The sequence below is a fragment of the Colobus angolensis genome, unplaced genomic scaffold (assembly GCF_000951035.1).
Source record: "Colobus angolensis palliatus isolate OR3802 unplaced genomic scaffold, Cang.pa_1.0 Scaffold156, whole genome shotgun sequence".
Taxonomy (NCBI): domain Eukaryota; kingdom Metazoa; phylum Chordata; class Mammalia; order Primates; family Cercopithecidae; genus Colobus; species Colobus angolensis.
Window position 1 is genome coordinate 2,150,350 of NW_012114666.1, and position 7,857 is coordinate 2,158,206.

General features: G+C 50.1%; 1 pseudogene; it reads right to left on the reverse strand.

Annotated features, from left to right (window-relative positions):
- Positions 1–4,209: 4,209 nt before the first annotated feature.
- LOC105507969 lies at positions 4,210–4,627 on the reverse strand (annotated as a pseudogene).
- Positions 4,628–7,857: the final 3,230 nt, after the last annotated feature.

Sequence of the window (7,857 nt, forward strand, 5' to 3'; positions counted from 1 at the left end):
TAAACATCATGGCATAAATGAGGGAAGGAAAGGAGTAGGACCCTGCCCAGAAACCCTACACACCAACTGCTGCTTATGTCCCATTGGCTGGACTTGGGCACGTGGTCTTGTGAAGCTGCAAGGGGACCTGGGAAATGCAGTCTGTATTCGAATGACCTTGTGGCCAGCTAAAAATTGTGGGTTCTTTTGTTAAAAAGCAGAGTGTCAGCTGGGTGTGGTGGCTCACACCTGTAATCCCAGCACTGGGAGGCTGAGGGGGGCAGATCTATGCACTCAGGAGTTCAAGGCCAGCCTGGGCAACATGGTGAAGTCCTGTCTCTGCAAACAATACAAAAGGTAGCTGGGCATGATAGCATGCACTATAGTCCCAGCTACTTGGGGGGCCAAGGCAGGAGGATCGCTTGAGCCTGAGAGATCAAGGCTGCAGTGAGTGGTCATCATGTCACTGCATTCCAGCCTGGGCAACAGAGCAAGATTCTGTCTAAAAAAAAAACCCAAAAAACAAAAAGCAGAGTATCTGCTATTTTTATACGAGGAAACTGAAGCACAGGGAGGATAAGTGCCTTACCCACACAGCTTGTAAGTGAAGGAGTTTGGAGGAAGTAGAATAAAAGCCCCCCAAGACGTAGCAGGTCCTAATCCCCAGAACCTGTAAATGTTACCTTCTAAAAGGATCATGGCAGGTGAGGTTAAAGAGCTGGAGATGTGGGTGATCCTGGATTAGCAGGGGGCCCTAACTGCAATCACATGCATTTTAAGAAGAGGAGGGCAGAAGGAGAGGTGGAGATGTGGACTTTGGAGATTGCGGTGGCCACAAGTCAAGTGACACCAGGAACGGTCAGAAGCCAGGCCAGGCAAGGACCCTGCCCTGGAGCCTCTGGAGGGAGCGTAGCCCAGCCCACACCAGGATTTCAGCACAGTGATACTGACCTCAGGCTTCGGTCTCCAGAACTGTAGGGGCATAGGTTTCTTTTCTAAGCCACCAAGTTCATGTTAGTGTGTCCTGGGAGCCCCAAGAAATGCACCCAGATTCCAGGCAAACCCCGGCAGCCCAAGGTCAGCCTCTGTGGTCTTTATCTCTGAGTCGCCAGGATCTCCGAAGGGAATTGCAATGGAGGAAACCCTCCCAGCATTTCGGGTCAGAGACCCTAGCCCTGAAGACCTGCCCCTGCCCCCGAGTCTGGCTGTCACCCCAGAGAGCAGGCGAGCAGGAGGAGGCTCATCACTGTGTCAGCGGTCCTAGCCCGTGAGCCACCGGATGCTGCATTCAGCCATGTCCCCAGCAATTCCCCTGGTCCCTGGGCCAGAGTGAGTGGCGGGGAGGGGCTGATGGAAGAATGAGCTCAGGGGAGGGTTATTTATTCCATCGAGAGCCGTAGTCAGCTGCTGAGTGGTGCCCACGTGCTGAGCCAAGAGGTTTAGGAGTGGCCAAGTGAACTCCTGCAGCCTGTGGGCAAATCTCGTGGGGTGTCAACAAGCTCAGGCTTTCTTCTCTCTCTTTTTTCTTTCTTTTTTTTTTTTGAGACTGAGTCTCGCTGTGTCTCCCAGGCTGGAGAGCAGTGGCGCGATCTCGGCTCACTACAAGCTCTGCCTCCTGGGTTTACACCATTCTCCTGCCTCAGCCTCCCGAGTAGCTGGGACTACAGGCGCCTGCCACCACACCCGGCTAATTTTTTATATATATATATTTCTAGTACAGACAGGGTTTCACCGTGTTAGCCAGGATGGTCTCGATCTCCTGACCTCGTGATCCACCCGCCTCGGCTTCCCAAAGTGCTGGGATTACAGGCGTGAGTCACCACGCCCGGCCTCTTCTCTCTCTTTTTAAAAAGCATTTCTTTCTTTGCCTCTGCCTGTCTATTTTGTATCATATCCTAAGCCTCACCAAATTGTGTTCCCAGAAAATAAGACTGATAAGCCACCCAGAAAGCTGGGGAAGTCTCCATATTTTCCCCTTTGAGACAGGGTCTCACTGTGTCACCCAGGCTGGAGTGCAGTGGCCTGATCGCAGCTCCCTGTAGCGCTGAGCTCCTGGGCCCAAGCAATCCTCCTGCCTCAGCCTCCCATGTAGCTGGGACCACAGGTGTGCCCCATGTCTGACTAATTTTTTGGTTTTTGTTTTTGGTTTTTTTGTAGAGATGAAGTCCATGTTGCCTAGGTTGCTCTCAAACATCTGGCCTCAAGCAATCCTCCCTCTTTGGCCTCCCAAAGTTTTGAGATTGCAGGTGTGAGCCACCACACTTGGCCTGGTGGCGTTATCACAGTCCACCTTTCACTCTGCCCCCACATCCCACCCATCCTGTGGATTTTCCTTCCTCAACATCTTTCAACGCCATGCACTTTCTTCCCTCGCCACCACCCCCTCCTGGCCTAGGCCCCCCTCCACCTCTCTTCTGCCTCCTAGCTGTCTCCTGATTCCAAACTGGCCTCCTTCAAACCTTCTTCATGCTGCTGGAGTCCTTTTTGCCAAGTGAAAATCATAGCTGGCCACTGTCATTGATGGAATGGTGTTCCCCCCAGAATTCACGTCCACCAGAACCTCAGAACGTGACTTTATTTGAAAATAGGGGCTTCCCAGATGTAATTGGTTCAGATGAGGTTATATTTGATTAGGGTGGACACTAAACCCAATGAGTGGTGTCCTTATAAGAAGAGGAGAGGACACACAGAGATACACAAACAAAGCCCATTTGAAGACGGAGGCAGAGACGGGAGCAACGCAGCGGCAAACTGAGGAACGCCAGGATGGCTAGGAGCCACCAGAAGCCAGACCAGGCAAGGAAGGACTTCCCCTAGGGACTTTGGAGGCAGCATGGCTCTGCCGGCACCTCGGTTTCTGACTTGTAGCCTCCAAAAGTGTGAGAATAGATTTCTGTTGTTTTAGGGCAGCCTTGGGAGATGAATAGAGTCCTGACCCCCACCCCCCAGCTTCACTCCCACTGAGCATCCGGGGGCTCTTGGGATAATGAGGAGGCTCATGTCCTTGGCTTCCAGACTCCTCCAAGTTTTGGCCCGGCTAACCAGCCCGGCCCGTTCCCCGCCTGCCGTTCTCTGCTCTCTGCTTTTAGTCCCTTGGTTCTTCCATGCTCCCTGCCTCCACCGTCTGTTTTCTTGATACTCCATCTGCCTACAATTTTCCATTGAGAGGGGTTTGCATGGCAGGGAGAGGGATGGGGACTGAGGCCAAATGCCAGGTGCTTCAGTTCTCCCTTGGTCCACAGCTGCTTGGACCCAGCAGAGTGAGGGCGGACCCGAAAGAGAACTTGGCTCCCATTGCTTACTGATTTTTCCAGGACCTTCTGGGTGCTTCCTGTTTCTGAGTACCCAGCCTAGTGTCCTTGACTTCACAAAGTGCATCTGAAATGCCAGCCATATATGGACTTTTTTTCAAGAGCGTGTCTGTTTCAGCTTCAATTTCTGAACACGACCTGTTGGGCATTTTCCATCTGGCACCTCGACAACCACGTTCTGTGACTTCCAGGTCGTCCCGCATCTACTTGCTTCATTTTCTCACTGTGAAAGGCCCTTTGTTGCTCCCAGGAAGTGTCACTAACACAATGGACGGTTAATTTCACTCCTTTCCTGGGGCTGGACTCAGACCAGGAGGGAGAGGAGGCTCTGTCTCCAGTCTCCCCAGGGCAGGGAGAGAAGGGCCGTGGGGATGAGGCTATTTCCTTCCAATAGAATGTAAGCTCCGTGCAGGCCGAGGGCTCAGCTTGTTTTCTGCTGCGCCGAGAGCCCAGCCCTAAAGAGTTGAGTGAATTCGTTATGGTGGACATCCCTTGTTCCATGCCCAGGATCCACTCAGCTTTCTCCATGTTCCTTGGTTTCTTTAATTTGTTGACCTCAGCTTTCTCCATGTTCCTTGGTTTCTTTAATTTGTTGACCCTTCAATTACTTTGTTCCTTAATTTCTTTGGCCCTGCCCGTGAGGAATATTGAGAGCCGGAGCCAAGTAGACTGTTCTGTTCCATGAGCTCGGGGATAAGCACGTGACCCAGTCTAACCCAAAGACTCACAAGGAGACTGACACCGGGATCCCTGGAAGGCTCTTGCAGTTCCCTTCTTCTGGAATCAGGAAACCCACGCGGCCCTGGAGCTCCTGGGCGCCATCTTTTTTTTTTTTTTTTTTACATGAAAGTTTTTAGTTTATTATAATCTGCTCTTGAAAAATCCAAAATGGACACAGGTAGCCTTTACTGCAGCACCTTTACTCCTTCGGCTTTTTGCCAGCACCAACACTGGCCTTTGCAGTCCCCCTGACTGTCTTCATTCTGTTCCTGCGTTCCTTTCATTGCTTTCTTGAGGTCTTGTTCTTCTCATACAGGCCATGTCTTGCAAGTCTATGTTTGGGTTCATTTTTCTTTGCATAATCCAGGGAGTCATAAATCATGCCAAAGCCAGTTGTCTTGCCACCACCAAAATGAGTTCTGAATCCAAATACAAAGATGACATCTGGTGTGGTCTTGTACATTTTGGCTAGTTTTTCCCGAATTTCTGTCTTAGGCACTGTTGCCTTCCCGGGGTGAAGAACATCAATGACCATTTGTTTCCTCTGCAGTAGCCGGTTGGTCATGAACTTTCTAGTGCGGATAGTTACGGTGTCATTCATGATGGCGGCCTATCTTCAGACAGTCAGAGAGGAAAAAAAAAAAACCAAAACAAAAACCTGGCTGCCATCTTGTGAGATGGAAAAAGTGGGGCCAATAAAGAGGAGAGAGAAACCTCATCCTTTTGTTCAGCTAGACCCCTACATCCAGGTTTCCCTAAAGCCAGATCTGATTCACCTCTGGCTTATCATTCTGTCACATAAGTCATAACTCTTCCCTTCAGTGAGGTTTTTGGACATATACAGCTAAAATAGGCCTGTCGGATGTACGAGTGAATGAATGGATGGAGGGATGAAGAGCTAAGCTCCAGTTCAAGCCAATGAATGTGTTCAGCGCCTGCCACACACCCACTCTATCCCTCGTGATTCCCAGCCTCCTGCCACTTCTCTGCCTCCTCCCTGGTCCTATAACACACAGGTTCCTGATCTCCCAGTGCAGACTCAAGCAGCCCATCCCCCAGAGTCCATCCTCCCCCAACAGCAACTTAGCATGATGCTCTCACAAACAAAAACAATTTTCTCTCTAACAGAGATCCCAGGGGCCATTGTTAAGGTTGTACTTTTTTTTTCACTCTACTACAAAAGTTAAAACTATTTCAGCTGCCATTTAGGGAGCCCTGCCTATAATACACCAAACACTGCTCTGGGTCTATATTGCAGATGGCGAAACTGAGGCTTGAAGAAATTCAGTAACTCGCCCAAGATCACACAGCTTGATCATGGGCAGAAGATCTGAAACCCCAATGCCCGGAATCTATTTTTCCATTTGAAAAACAAATCCTCACATGGTGGCTTCTTGATGGAGGATGGGGCAGGGCCCTTCCCGAGGCCATGCTGTCCAGGGAAATGTTCTACTATGCTGGAAATGTCCTCCAGCAGCACTGTCTGACAGGGGGTCACTGTGGTTCTTGAGTACTTGCACTATGGCTAGTGTGACCAAGGATCTGAACATTTTAAAGCTTATTTATATTAATTCTAATTTAGATTTCAATTACCGCACGTAGCTAGTGGCTACCAAATTGGGCAATTCCACTTCACAACCTGTATGTTGATCTGAATTAAGACTGAGCTTTGGCCGGGCAGGGTGCCTCATGCCTGTAATCCCAGCACTTTGGGAGGCTGAGGCGGGCAGATCACCTGAGGTCAGGGGTTTGAGGCCAGCCTGGGCAACATGGCGAAACCCCATCTCTACCAAAACTACAAAAATCAGCTGGGCGTGGTGGCAGGTGCCTGTATTTCATTTCCAGCTACTCAGGAGGCTGAGGCCGGAGAACCCCTTGAACAGGGAGGCAGAAACTGCAGTGAGCCGAGATCGCACCACTGCAACTCCAGCGGGGCAACAAGAGTGAAACTCCGTCTCAAGGAAAAAAAAAAAAGAAGAAGAAGACTGAGCTTTGCACAGGGAAAATAGAAACCTAAGTGTCTTGAGGAAGAAGGGATCAATCCCAGTCCCTCCTCAGATCCAGTCGTGGTAGAGTGATGGCTCGTCTCTGGAAGTTCAACCTCTATGTTTCCTCCCAGGACCTCACTCTATTCCTGGAGGGAGCTGTGGTCTGTCCTGCCTGACCCAGGCTGGGCTCTCTGTCTAGAGGAGTCTCCATCCTCTCTCTCCCCAGTCCGTTGACCTGGCTAACTCCTTCTCATCCTCGAGGTCTTAGCTGACATATTACTCTCACCAGGAAGCTGTCCCTGACCCGTTGGCTGAGTCCAGAGCACACCACCCTCTCTTTTGTAACACTCAACACAATTGTAACTAACAATGTGTGAGCTGCTTGCACAGTGGTCATCTCCTCTGCTTTCCTTGGCGACAGGCACATACATGTCTGCCTTGTCCATCTCTGTATTCTGAGCACCTAGCTCAGAGCTTAGTGGATAGTAGATACTCAAGAAATATTTGTCAAATGAATGAATCAGTCAATGGAGCCAAAACAATGGAAATGCCAAAAGTTAATTGGCTGTAGTCTTTTCTTGGACCTAGATCATGGGAAGGTAAAGTTTTTCTTTAAAGGATCAGATGCAGCTGGGCGCCATAGCTCATGTCTGTAATCCCAGCACTTTGGGAGACTGAGGCGGGCGGATCACGAGGTCAGGAGATCAAGACCATCCTGGCTAAGACGGTGAAACTCTGTCTCTACTAAAATACAAAAAAATTAGCCAGGTGTGGTGGTGGGCACCTGTAGTCCCAGCTACTTGGGAGGCTGAGGCTTGAGAATGGTGTGAACCCAGGAGGCAGAGCTTGCAGTGAGCCGAGTTCGTGCCACTGCACTCCAGCCTGGGCAACAGAGCGAGACTCCATCTCAAAAAAAAAAAAAAAAAAAGAAAGAAAAGAAAAAAAAAATAAAGGACCAGATAGTAAATATTTTAAGCTTTGTGAACTGTACCATCTCTGTCATGACTACTCAACTCTACCATTGTAAGGACAAAGCAGCCATAAACAATATATAAACAATGAGCATGGCTGTGTTCCAATAAAACTTTATTTAGGAAAACAAGTGGTGGGCCACAGGTAGTAGTTTGCCAATCTCTGCCCTGGACTTGAATGAGAAATATCAAGTGGAGGGCAGTGAGGTGGGGCCAGTGGGGAAAACCTCAAAGGCTCAAGTGCCCCGAAGACGAATGGCCAAGTGGTTCCTGTGGCTCTCCACCCTCCTAGCTCCTCCACAGATAAAAGTGAAAGGAGACTCCCTGAGGTGAAGCTCTTTGACCAGACTTTGGGGATGCTGCACAACCCTGAGGAAGGGCGTGGAAGAGACCAGGTCCCTTGGTTTGAGACTCTGGCCAGGGCACAGAACCAACTCCTGGTGCTGGGGAATTTGTGCATACAATGGAACCCATTGATGGAGAACAAGAGCTGTGTTGAAAGCTGGTGCATTTCTTGTCATAGTTCGCCAAGGGGATGTGGTGAGCTGGGCTCTCTCCACATCCTGATGTTGCTGAAAATCTGGCGCAGAGGGGCCTTCCTGTCCTCCAGAGAGCCCCCCAGCACTGCTCCAGGGTCGCAGAGCCCCCTCGGGAGTGCATGCCATCCCGTTCTGGCTGATGGAGCCAGGAGCTGGTGTGATCCAATTTTGAGAGATGCACCAGCCATTCCCCTGGCCATTAGCAGCTCTGCCCCAGCCTCCCTGGGATGTGCCTACCTACATGGGAGATATAGGATTTTTTTTTTTTTTTAATACTTCCTTGGAATGGGTGTGCTTTACAGCTGTTTAACTGGCGCTTGGCTTAGTGTTGGGCAGAGAGACTTTCTCT